The sequence below is a fragment of the Lissotriton vulgaris genome, chromosome 11 (assembly GCF_964263255.1).
Source record: "Lissotriton vulgaris chromosome 11, aLisVul1.2, whole genome shotgun sequence".
NCBI classification, from domain to species: domain Eukaryota; kingdom Metazoa; phylum Chordata; class Amphibia; order Caudata; family Salamandridae; genus Lissotriton; species Lissotriton vulgaris.
In genome coordinates, this window is record NC_141699.1 from 440,389,512 (window position 1) to 440,403,362 (window position 13,851).

Sequence of the window (13,851 nt, forward strand, 5' to 3'; positions counted from 1 at the left end):
TGTAAACATAGTTTTTTAATATGTGATGTAGTGTCATGCAATGTAATGGAATACATTGTAGTGGATGTTGTGATGTAAAAACTGCGTTGCAAGTGCATGCATTGTAAATGTATGTGTTGTAATGTCTTAGATTCCTTTCCGGGAAGGTGGCGGTCTCGAAGGAGTTGTTGATAAACTTTCGGAGTTGGGGTGTGATGATGCAGTAATCTTTGTTGAAAATGTGGTGAGGGCAGGGGTCGGATGGTGAGCCAGAGTGGATGGTGTTCATGGTCTTGTTGTTGTCGTCGACGTCAACGTGGGTCCAGAAGAGCAGCCGGCTGTTGTGGCTGTGGGGTGGAGGGTCTGTGGTGCCAGTGGTTGTGGGGGGTCTGGACGTTGAAGCTGTTGTAAATGTCAGTAATCTTGCTCTGGAAAAAGGTGGCTAGGGAGTCACAGAGGTCTTGTGACGGCAGAATGTCGTTGGTGCTTGAGCTGGGGTTGGAGAGTTCCTTCACGATGTTGAAGAGCTCTTTGCTGTTGTGTGCGTTGCTGTCAATGCGTTCCTTGAAGGCGGTTCTTTTGGTGGCTCGAGTGAGTTGGTGGTGCTTGTGGTTGGCGTTCTTTAGGGCAGCATTGTTGTCCGGAGTCCATTCGTGGTGCCACTTTTTCTCACGTCTTCGGCAGGTCCTTTTGGATTCCTGGAGGTCGTGGTGAACCACCTGGCTTTCCTGTCGGGGCGTGTGTGTGAGGTTTTTTTATCAGGGCGACGGTGTTGACGCAGTCCTTGATCTATTGCCTGAGGTTGCAGGCAGCTGTGTCGTGCCGGTGGTCTCCGTTGGTGGGTCTCAGGCGTGGGTGGTGATGAGCTGGTCATCGGTGACCTTGTTCTAGCTGCGGTAGGGGATTTGTTTTGGGTGGTGGTGCGAGGTAGGTTTCTTGAAGGTCGGTCCAGTGGCGTTCATGGTGTGGCTGATGGAGACGTAGTTGCTGTCAGAGAGGATGGGGTCAAGCGTGTGTCCGGCGGAGTGGGTGGGTGGGTGGCTGGGCATGTGAAATGTCCAACTAACTATAACTTCCCTGAAACCTGTGGGTTTTTATCAGTGAATTACAAAGTTTTTTAAATGCTTGTTTCTAACTACAAAATCCCTGAAATCTATGGTTCTTTAAATGAATTTCAACGGCTTTTTAAATGTTAATTTTTAACTATAACATCCCTGAAGCCTTTGGTTTGTTCAGTGAATGTCTAAGGTTTTCTAAATGGTAATTTCTAACTATGCCTACACCATCAAAATCATGAACACCATCCTTTCTGGCTCACCCTCCAACCCCTGCCCCCACTACATCTTCAACAAAGCTAACTCCATCAGCACACCCCACCTCCGGAAGATCATCAACAGCTCCTTTGAGACCGCCACCTTGAAACAATACGAGATCAACGCCCTACTCAAGAAACCCAAGGCAGACCCAAATGACCTCAAGAACATTCAACCCATCTCCCTGCTCCCTTTCCTGTTGAAAGTCATTGAGAAAACTGCCAACAGACAACTGACCCACTTCCTTGAATAGAACAACATCCTGGACTCCTCCCAATCCAGCTTCCGAAGCAATCACAGCACCGAAACCACCCTCATCGCTGCCACAACTACATAAGGACTCTACTGGACAACGGGGAAACCGCGGCCCTCATCCTCCTGGACCTCTTACCACCTTCACCCTGCGCATACACCTCAAACACACAGGGATCCGGGACAAAACCCTGAACTGGATCACCGCCTTCCTTACCAGCAGGACCCAGAGAGTCCGGCTCCCCCATTCCGATCTGAAGCCACTACAATCACCTGCGGTGTACCCCAAGGATCCTCCCTCAGTCTGACCCTTTTCGACATCTACATGGTACCTCTTACCACTATCGTCCGAGCGCACCACATCAACATCATCTCATACACCAACGACACCCAACTGATCATCTCCCTCACCAAGGACCCAGCAACTGACAAATACAACCTTCACAAGGGAATGAAGGCCGTCGCAGAATGGATGAAGACTAGCCGCCTGAAACTGAACTCTGACAAGACGGAAGTCCTGATCCTTGGCTCCACCCTTTCCGCATGTGACGACTCCTGGTGACCGGCCTCGCTGGACACCGCCCCAACACCAACCAGCCACACTTGTAACCTGGGGTACATCCTGGACTCAACGCTCTCTATGACCCAGCACGTCAACGCTGTCCCCGTCTCATGCTTCAACACCCTCCGCATGCTCCGCAAGATCTACAGATGGATCCCCACCGAAACCAGAAGGACAGTCACTCAGGCCCTAGTCAGTAGCAGGATGGACTTTTGCATGATGGGACACTTAGTCCCTAATGTGAGCAAAGTTTTCTGCTGTAGTAGGTAGTAGGCTTTTTAATTTACAAAGTGCACCTCATACCTACTACAGGAGAACACTTTGCTCACATTAGGGACTACATGTCTCATCATGCACTCAGCAAAAGCCCACTGGGGGCCATAAAAATAAATAATGCCGGAAATTGGTATAATGTGAGCCAGTGATGTCTCGTTTGTTTAGCAGCCCAGGAAGAAGAGGTTTTAAACCTCGAAAAACGTCAACACTAATGAATAATTGCTGTACAATGAAGACGAGCTGCAAATTAATGCCTGATGTTGAGAGTGGTGTCGAGTGACCTTCTAATGCTTTGGGGCGCATTGTTTATAATCCATACTAATATTATAAAGAGAGAGCCCAAACCTTTGAGGCGGGTAATCTCAGTAACCACAGCGCCAATCACAACATCCAATACAGCGTTGGAAAGGGCAGTTGCAGCAGAAGGACATAGGTTATGCAGACGGCCACCATATACATTTAAAAGGTAAAATAACCGTTCCAGCAAAGTAGTCCCTTGTGGGCGTGAATAGGGTGAAAGGATGGTGTCGGGCGGGCACAGGGTGTGATTCTCAGGGAAGAGCAGCGCAGATAGGGGGAGGTTTATGGCCCATGCATAAGACAGAGAGCGGGGGTGACCAGTGCGTGGGGGAGATGCTTGCGACGGTGGGGAGCCATGCTGAGGATCGGCGGCGTTCAGAGAGTGGGTCTGGTCAAGGCATCTAAAATGGCTGCCGTGCACGACAAAAGTGTGGCATTGGAAAAAAAGCAAGATGGCGCAGACAATGTTTATCAATACGGATTAATTTATAACAATTATTTTTAACAATATATTTACTCGCAGTGTCAAAATGGCGGTCAACACTTCCTGATTTCCTTCGAATCGAACGTTAACAGACGTCACGCAGCAAAAAAAAAAAAAAACGCTCACGCGCAGCCGCTGGAAGACAAGTATCAACATATATGAGCATCCTCAGCCACCCTCAGAAAACATAGGGGGTCAGGATACGTCTCCCGTACCCCCTTATACTCATTTCTCACATTGTTTTTCCTCCATCTTGTAATGTAATTAAAACGAAACACAAAATGGCGAATTCCCGTTTCGCGACCCGGTTCGCGAACCGGGAAGCGCTTTTTCCCCAAAAAATCCAATTTTTTTTATTTGCCCCACGGGACCCTTTAATAACCCCAACATCATTCCTAGGGGGTCAAGAAGGGTCTACATTGCCCCCTTTCATTAAATTCGCCCTTCGTTTTTCTCCTCTTCTTGTCTCTCGATCCTACCGAGAGACAAGATGGCGGCCGCACCGGACTGTTTAGAATGTTGACAGATGCCAGAGAGCCAATCAGCTTCGCTTCGCAAAGCTCCGTTACGCGAAAAGTTCGCGAACCGGAGCGCTACCCGGGACGCTGTCACAGATATATCTGTTTTTTAAAACGTTAATTTCTCAAAAACCACTGGAGCACATATATTGAGACCCAGCAAAGGCACATCGGGCTAACAGTCCCTACAATTTTGCCAAGTTTCGTGCAAATCCATTCAGCCGTTCGAGCTAAAAGTGAGGCCAAACGCCCTATGGAAAAATGAATGGGAAAAACGCGTTTTGGGACCCCCCTTTTTTCTCGGCCCCCCCTTGACGAAACCCCCCCACATTTTCAGGGGCTGCTCAGAAACAAAATGTGCCATTTCCCTGAAAATTTCTGTCGATTCCGTCCACAAACGCCAAAGTTATTAGACATAGAATTTTCAAAAGTTCCATAGAGAAAAAATCCTAACTATATATACCTACTGGCGACCGCCAGTAGGTAATATATATATATATATATATATATATATATATATATATATATATATATATATATATATATATATATATATATATATATATATATTCGTTCCTTGCCTTCCCAAAAGATTGAGCCTCACTTGAACATTTACCAAGGGTGGCAAGCCTTTAATCAAGAGTATGAGCAGTCAGCTGAGGCAGTTACGATCACTCGGCCATAACGCGACTTGCCTGGCGCGTTTTGAAGGAATTCTGTCTCTTCCTCAGAGGCAGTCGGTCATATATGCACGCTCCGGTCACCATCCATAAGTGCAAGATATGCCCCCTGATGGGCGGGTCTATTGTCCCCAAAGCCTTATGGTTACTGGAGTCCCAAAATTTCAAACCACTGATGGTGCGTTAATTTCCGTGCCTTTCAAGCCCTCAGATGGGCCACCGCCCTCTGTAGCTGCTCTGATCTCAGGTAAATGCTCCATGCAGTAGCTCTTAATATATCCTGCTGCTTGAAAGGCTACTTCCTTGCAGTAAAATAGTAGGTGTGGTTGAGCTGCAAAAATTGAAGTCACGGTTTGATGCAGTTTTTATTAAGCAATCACAAATATACTTTCTTAGGAAAGTGTAGCTGTATATATCAGAGGAGTGACAAATACAAATGCAATACATAAAATATCCCTTAAGCGTGGCCACACCCTCCTTTTTTTGTCGCCTATAGGTTGTGAAAGTGTTGCCCCATATTCTTGGCATCAGTTACTTTTAGATAAAGTAGAAAAGAAGCGCTACAAGAAACACTCCCGCACTGCATCATTTCAGGTCACAACACCAATAATAAGTAAAAAACTGTTAAAAACAAATGACGTCATATTATCTAGAAATGTACCCTTCATCAAATCATTAAATGAAGCACTATGTATACAATTTTTTTTTTTAGGGACTAATATTTTATAAAATATTAGCAGTGTTACAAACTGTGCGGTAGGAGGCTATCAATGGAAATAACTGTAATAAATGTTGTTAATGTCTCGCACAGATAGATCTCCAACCCCGTTGAAGTACTATAAATTCACACTAATATAATGTACAGGGTGAGTTTATAGTATTCCAAATGAGAAGAAGAATAAGGAGGACAACAAAATAATCAACATTTTTGCAATTTCTATTCTGTAGAAGTCGGGAAAGTTTTGTCGTAGTGCTTAAAGGTCGCTCACTGCTCTGTTAACAGATCGCATACTCTTTTAAGAACATATAGGAGAGTAGTTATACTACTATTCCTATATATTCTATAGGGAGAAAGAGAATAGGAACCACAACAGAGAAAAAGAGAAATAGCAAAATATCAAATAAGGTTTATCAAAGGCATTCAGTAAAAAAGTATCAAACAATCTTTTTCTAAACTGCAATTTCAAAAAATATTCTCACTGTAAAAATATCTGACCAAGTAAGTTAGAAAGGTCAGTAAGCTGTATTTCAGATAGTTTACTCCTTGCGGCGACATATCTCCATTTCCTCTTGTGTGAAAATATGACACTGGAAAGTGTCGCTGATGCCACACAAAAAAGGAAAAGGAAAATAAAAGTCACAAACACAAAACAAGATCTATAAAGAAATATTTTCCAGCGGTGAATATGTTCAAAGCTTTTTTCTCCGGAACTTCGAAATATTTAGTCTTTGCGCTGACGGCTCATAAACTCCTCTGAGATCATAATAACTGAATATTATAATATACATATTCACACTATATGATCCCGTGGGGAAGCAGAGTAAGAAGCAGAAGCTGCTGACGTTACATATAAATCTTTAGTCTTTGAGCCGCCGCTGGGTTGAGTATGTATTGCCTGCTTTGGAGGGGAGTGGAGCCATTGTTGCTTGTCTGTGCCTACCTCCGGTTTCGTTGTTGTTTCTCTGCTGCCATCTTATTGATTGTTGTGGTGCCTCAGAGCCCGTCCCCCACTGCTCGCCCCGCCTCCCAGCTGACCCTCCCTCCCACGGACTACATAGCCCGCTCCCATACCCGTAAGCGCTGTGACCGGCCCAACGCTTGCTGAAGGCGGTCGCTCCCTTCGCCCCCAGCTCCTGTGTGGTATAGTACACTGCGATCTTTCACAATTTGTATCCGCATCACTGCCGCCTCGTACACAGCATAGCGCTGTAGTGCGAGTGCCTTGACAAAACATCTAGGACTTTTGTAGCGCTTTTAGGGTGATTTGATACAGCGCTTTGAGTCGCGCTTTCGCAGCTGCTGCGCGATCTGTACCGCTGGGTTGAGTGTGCATTGCCTGCTTTGGAGTGGAGTGGAGCCATTGTTGTTTGTTTGTGCCTACCTCCGGTTTCGTTGTTGTTTCTCTGACGCCATCTTATTGATTGTTGTGGTGCCCCAGAGCCCGTCCCCCACAGTCCGCCCCACCTCCCAGCTGACCCTCCATCGCCCCGCCCACTCCAACATCCATATATGACTGATGCTCCGGCGTGCAGCATTTACGCGCAGCGGTCGCGCCCCATGCGCGCCGAAGGTGCGCCAAAGGTAAGCCCGTCTACGCCCGTCCGTGCCTGGACTGCGCCCAGCGCCTGTCCCCCTGGTCCTCGCCGCTCCCAAGCCACCAGAGTCACATATGATGCCGCTACTCTCTTCGCCCTCAACCCAGGACGCACACCACAATGCTGCAAAGTCACCCCAGGATGTACCCACGGCCCATTCGCCTGCCTCTCCTGCAAGTTCAACTTCTTCAGGACCCTCACCAAATCCAATTCCTCCATACACAGCTCCGACTCTAATCGCCTGAAGTGCATCCTGCTGAACACCCGCTCGGTCCACAGACACGCAACTGAACTCTGGGACCTACTCGACACTGCATCACCGGACATCGCCTTCCTTACAGAAACATGGATGAACACATCATCAGCACCCGACATCGCCATAGCCATACCGGACGCTTACAAGATTATCCGAAAAGACCGCACCAATCAAACAGGAGGAGGCATCGCCATTATCCATAGGAACACCATCAAAATCACGACCAACTCCGACGACAATCTTGCATCCGCCGAACATCTCCACTTTCAGATCCACCCCAACCCTAGGACCACACTTAGAGGCACCCTCATCTACAGGCCTCCAGGTACCCGCACTCAATTCAGCGATGACATCACTGACTTCGTCAGCCCACATGCCCTCGCCTCCGAGAACTACATTCTTTTAGGAGACCTCAACTACCACCTTGAAAACAAACACAACAGCAACACCTCCACCCTCCTAGACAACCTGGCCAATCTCGGACTCAAACAACTTGTTGACACCCCCACCCATGTAGCCGGACACACGCTCGACCCTATCTTCACCTCCAGCAAGCACATTTCCTTCGATCGCACCACAGCCCTCCACTGGACGGACCACAGCTGTGTTCACTTCAGCTACAAAATCACCCTGACCCACAACCGCCCACAACCTATTCCTCGGAGAAACTGGAACAAAATCACCTCCGACCAACTCCTCGCATCACTCAACCAAAACCCTCCCACTCTATCATTGGACCCAAACCAAGCGGCCACCAATCTCAAGCAATGGATCACCCACAGTGCTGACGAATTAGCACCCCTGAAAAAGCACCAGATCATATCAGCCAGCAAAAAGGCTCCCTGGTTCAATGATGACCTTAAAAAATCCAAGAAACTATGCCGCACCCTGGAGAAAACATGGAGAAAATACCCAACCACCGACAACATGGCCACCCTCAAGGCAGCCACCCGCAAACACCACCAACTGATTCGATCCGCCAAGAAATCAGCATTCAAGGATTGTCTCAACAACAACACTCACAACAGCAAAGAACTTTTCAACATCGTCAAAGAATTCACCAACCCCACCACAGCATCTAACGACATCACTCCCTCCCAAGACCTCTGCGATGCATTATCCTCCTTCTTCTACAACAAAATTGCCGACATCCACAACAGCTTCGAGAATACTCCCAGCGATCAACCCTCCCCACCCCCCGCAGATCCTACTCCACCAACTAACAACCTTAGCGCCTGGAACCCAATCACCACTGAAGACACCATCCGCCTAATGAACTCAATCCACTCTGGCTCGCCAACCGACCCCTGCCCCCACCACATCTTCAACAAAGCTGACTCCATCATCGCACCCCATCTCCGTGATGTCATCAACTGCTCGTTCAACTCTTCCACCTTCCCAGAAAGCTGGAAACACGCCAAACTCAGCACCCTTTTGAAGAAACCCACAGCAGACCCCTCTGAACTTAAAAACTACCGACCCATATCCCTCCTCCCATTCCCGGCCAAAGTCATTGAGAAAGCAGTCAATAGCCAACTCGCCGCCTTCCTTGAATCCAACAACTCCCTCGATCCATCTCAATCTGGGTTTCGAGCCAAAGACAGCACCGAAACCGCCCTCATTGCAGCGACAGACGATATCCGAACACTACTGGATAACGGAGAAACAGCGGCCCTCATTCTACTCGACCTCTCCGCCGCTTTCGACACAGTCTGCCACAGCACCCTTATACAACGCCTCAGCAACATCGGAATACAAGGAAAAGCCTTGGACTGGATCACCTCATTCCTAGCTGGGAGAACCCAGAGAGTCCGACTTCCCCCATTCAACTCAGAGGCCACTGAACTCATCTGTGGAGTACCACAAGGATCATCACTCAGTCCCACCCTCTTCAACGTTTACATGAGCCCACTCGCATCCATCGCGCGCCAACACAACCTCAACATCATCTCTTACGCCGACGACACCCAATTAATCCTTTCCCTCACCAAAGACCCTAACACCCCCAAAACCAACCTTCACGAAGACATGAAAGAAGTAGCCGAATGGATGAAACATAGCCGCCTAAAACTCAACTCAGACAAAACAGAGGTGCTCATCCTAGGATCTTCCCCATCTGCCTGGGATGACTCTTGGTGGCCTTCCGCTCTGGGCACAGCACCCACACCCACAGACCATGCATGTATTCTTGGCTTCATCCTAGACTCCTCTCTCTCGATGTCCAGACAAGTCAACGCAGTCTCATCCTCCTGCTTCAACGTACTTCGCATTCTCAAAAAGATCTTCCGCTGGATCCCCCTCGAGACAAGAAAGACCGTCACCCACGCACTGGTCACGAGTCGACTGGATTATGGTAACACACTATACTCCGGAATCACAGCAAAATTACAGAAAAAACTCCAACGCATCCAAAACGCTTCAGCGAGACTCATATTGGACATCCCTCGCCAAGATCACATCAACGGGCACCTAAAAGACCTCCACTGGGTTCCCGTCAACAAAAGAATTACATTCCGTCTTCTTACCCACGCACACAAGGACCTCTACAATCTAGAAGCCGAATGCCTCAACACTCTACTGTCCTTCTACAAACCCACCCGCCAACTAAGATTGTCCAATCAAGCCCTCGCCGCAGTCCCGTGCCTCCAAAAATCCACCATGGGTGGCAGATCCTTCTCCTTCCTGGCTGCAAAGACCTGGAACTCACTCCCCACTCACCTCCGCCTTACTCAAAACCACATCTCCTTCAGAAAAGAACTTAAAACCTAGCTATTCGACAAATAATGAACCCCTTCCCCAAGCGCCTTGAGACCCTCTGGGTGAGTAGTGCGCTATATAAATGCCCGAACTTGAATTTGAACCTGAGCCGATGGGTCACCAACACTTCCGAAGTCTAGTATAATGTCAATATTATAATATACAAAGTCACACTATATGAGCTCAAAGGAGCCAGAAAAGGAACAGTGTTTCCTCTATTCTGTCTGTTTCTCAATAGAAGCTGCTGATGTTACATATAAATGGAAAAAACAACCATTTACACTTTTTTCTTAAAAAATCTTTAAATATTCACAAATAGCTACGTATTATAAATATCTAGTATACCATAATCAACCAACTTACTACTCCGTAATATGTTTTGCTGTCTCAAAAGAAGAATCTGCCGCTAGAAAAGTGAACCTGCATCACAGAATAGACATGCGTAAATAACTTGCAAAAACGAAACTCATCGTACAACGGTGTGGTTTATATACTTTTGGTTATTGAGTAGTCTATTGAAGGAAGATGCAGCTCTGCCCTTTTAGATGTCACATTTTACAGTTGACACGTGCTCTCATTTTCATTGTTTCACTTGTGCATGTGTTGGGAATAGTTACAAAATGTAAAGCGGTAAAGTTTCGCTTTTGATCCTCACAAGTTTAAGTTCCTTAATATGTACATATGCTGGAGAGCTTAAAAACTGTTACCCGGCAAACCGTGTCATTTCCTTTCTCGTGACTAAAAACATCTATTAATTTCCGTAATTCTAAATAGAAGATATAAAAAAATATTGTTCAGAATAGAAGAAAAAAAAAGTATGTGCTAATATTTCTCATCACTCTGGTTTTTTTAAATTAAAAAAATGCCAGCATTTGTAAAGCGTACAGCTACCTCCGGAGAGGTGTCCCGGCGCTCAGGGGCCTCGGAAAGATTAAGCAAGGTGTTGCCCTCAGTGACACAGTGGTGGGCTGATGTGTCGCTGGAGCGGACAATCGAACTGTGGACGATGTTGTTCGAAGTCAGGTATCATAGCTGCTGTGTCACACTTTTTCCACACTAATATGGTAATTAGTTTAAATTAAGTTTTAAACATTTTTAAATTATAACTTACAACAGACTACTATTACAGTTAGTTTTGCACAACAAAAAGTATGCACGTCTTTTCAAAATGCACTTAAAAATAATATAGGTTTCAGGGACATTGTAGTTAGAAATTAGCATTAAAAAGACCTTTGAAATTCGACGAAAAAAACCATAGGTTTTACAGAGGTTATAGTTAGAAATTAGCATCTAAAAAACCTTAGAAATTCACTGAAAAAAACATATGTTTCAGGAACGTTATAGTTAGTTGGACATTATACTTGTACAAAACCATAGAAATTTCACCGTTATAGTTAGTTCAGCTAACTATAACTCGCGCTTCCCCAATGTAATGCTGATGATGTCGCATATTACGTCATTCATGACATGGTCAGTGACATCACTGATGACTTCACTGATGACATCATCCACGTGAAAATATGATGCACCTCCTCACACTCTAATATAACCTTTGATACACCCACTGTAAAATACAGACTACCATTTTCTAAATCATTGACACACCAATACCAGTTACTACATTCGCTATCACTGATTGCTAGGCCTACACACACATCCATTCATTCATCCATACAATCACTCATACATGCAGTCACTCATCAATACAACACTATTATATGCACTCATACACCTATACAGACAACCACACACCACTAGTCATCCATGCAGTTACTCACACACCTAGTCAGTCATGCTAAGAATCAATCAGATTCCCATTTACTCACCTATACTATTAGACACACACCACCTTACTTATTCATACAGATATTAATGCCTACTTACAATCTTTTATATATATATATATTTTTGGACCAGTTCATGTGAACCAACTCCAGTACAAGATGGCCGCCTTGTTAAACATCCAGAAGAACACACCAAGCACAATATATCGACTTGTTTGTTTGCCAACAAGTGCCATTTTTCTCTTTTGCATATCAATCATGTTGAAAATTGCTACCTGGTTTGCACTATAGTCGAACCGTAGATCAAACTCTGCTGATGTTTTTAGTATTAACATTTTTCCATCACTACTACTTAACATTATATGCAAGTAAAAAAAAATCCGATGGTGGCAAACTCCACCAAGTGGTGGTTGGGTGAGTTTTTGCCAGTGGTCCAAGCAGTGTGAGGAGTTGGAAAAACTCCACCGGCAGAGCAGAGTTTACTGCCAACCCCTAGACATAAAGATTGCTATCCAGGACATCTGGGATCATAGTTCGCTATGTAAAGCAAAACACATTTTTGGATGGCCTTAATTTGTCATGTGATCTCCTGTACATCTTTAGAGAAAAACACTATCTGACCATCAACACCACCATTCTTGGCCTCCTTGAAAGCACCCATTGTTCCATGTTGAGGGAGTTGGGTGGTGTGAGCACATGAGGGCTCAGGGTTGTTTGGGGTAAATGCCTCCCTCTGCTGATGGTATTCTTGGTAGGCACTTGGGGGAGAAGGAAGCAGTAGAGCAGGGGAACAACTGCAAGGCTCATTGACATAGCGGCCTCTGGAGTGATTAAGGAGGTGGCAGCAGGCCTTATTGATTGAGGATTCTGCTCCTTGGACACCACTGTTAGTTCTTCTTCTTAACCAGGAGCAATCCCATAGTCCAGATACTAGTGGCATGTGTTATCCATCTCTGGCGCCCGCTAAGTGAATTCAACAGAACTCTTTTTGGTATAGAGCAGTTTACTCCCTGGGCACACACACTCTCTGTCTTGGTGAAGGCAGCCTCATCTTCACTGGTAGTTGAAAGTGTATATACCTGCCTAGCAACCGAGGATATATTCCTTCCTGGATCCCGGATCCTGTTCTTAGGTTGTTTGGCCAGCTCTGTCTGCTGAACAGAAATGCAAACAAAGAAAGTATCAAGCATAAGTGAAAATATTTCCTAGATAAGTACATTCATTAGAAGAAAGGAACTTTAAATTAGGTAAAGAATACATTATCAAACATTCAACTACCTGTTGGTATTGTATTTTGTTAAAAATATAATTTCTTTCACATGGGTTGGTGTAGTCCATTAGCAGAAAACATGTTTAGGCATTAATTGAAAAAAATAATAATAGCCCTTTAATGCAGGACATTTGTGTTAGAAATGAGGCATATAAATATGAGTGGTTAATGTAGCCCTCCCACTTCAGGAATCAGTTCCTCTAGCATACTGACTACCTTGGTATTGTTATAGAAAATGCATCCGTTGTGTGTATGTGTTTGGCATTAAAAAGAATATGCACTCTGAGTACAAGTTATTAAATGCGAAAATGTTAAAAAATTTGGAAGTGGCAAAACAACACCACTGCATGTGGTATATTAAGAAATATATAACACTGTCATTCTCACCTACAATAATGTTAGCAAAAAGAAACTGTAGTTGAGAGTTTGTTGAAATTGTGATCTCTGATGGGATATTCAAACATTGATATTTTAAAAATATTTATTGAGTTCTATAATTAAAATGGTAGTTTTAAGTCAATTATAAGGACCGTCTTAAGTATCATACTGTGTCAATAGGGAAGAAGAACATGTAACATGTCAGATCTGTTTATAACATAACTTAAAGTACACAGATCCTAATAGCATGTTTAAGAACAAATAAAGTTGTTTAAAGTGGAACACAAAAATTAAAAGATCATGCAAAAACTTTAAAATCAAAAACTGAAGTAAGGCATTTTAAATTTCCATTGCACCAGTATAAAATTACTCTTGAATTTAAAAGGTTTGCTTTTACAGTACAAAAAATAATAAAACAATAATTCAATCCATTTATGTACTAGCACATGGAACACGCAAAAAGGACAATAAAAGCTAGCAAACTGGAGCCATGGTTGGTCAAAACAATCATGTTTTTCTTATCCAGTACATATTAGACTTTCTGCTTGCTCAAATGCTTCCAGCTGAGCATGGAGGGCCAAGCAGGCTGCTCAAGGCACCCCCCAGTCAGTAATGTTAATAAGGGATGCCAAACGTATGGTTGCGAGGATGCACCCAGCACATCCGCTGCATTCAGATGTGCTCAGCACCACAGTTCCTCGCAGTGCCTGTAGCACTTGTTCCATG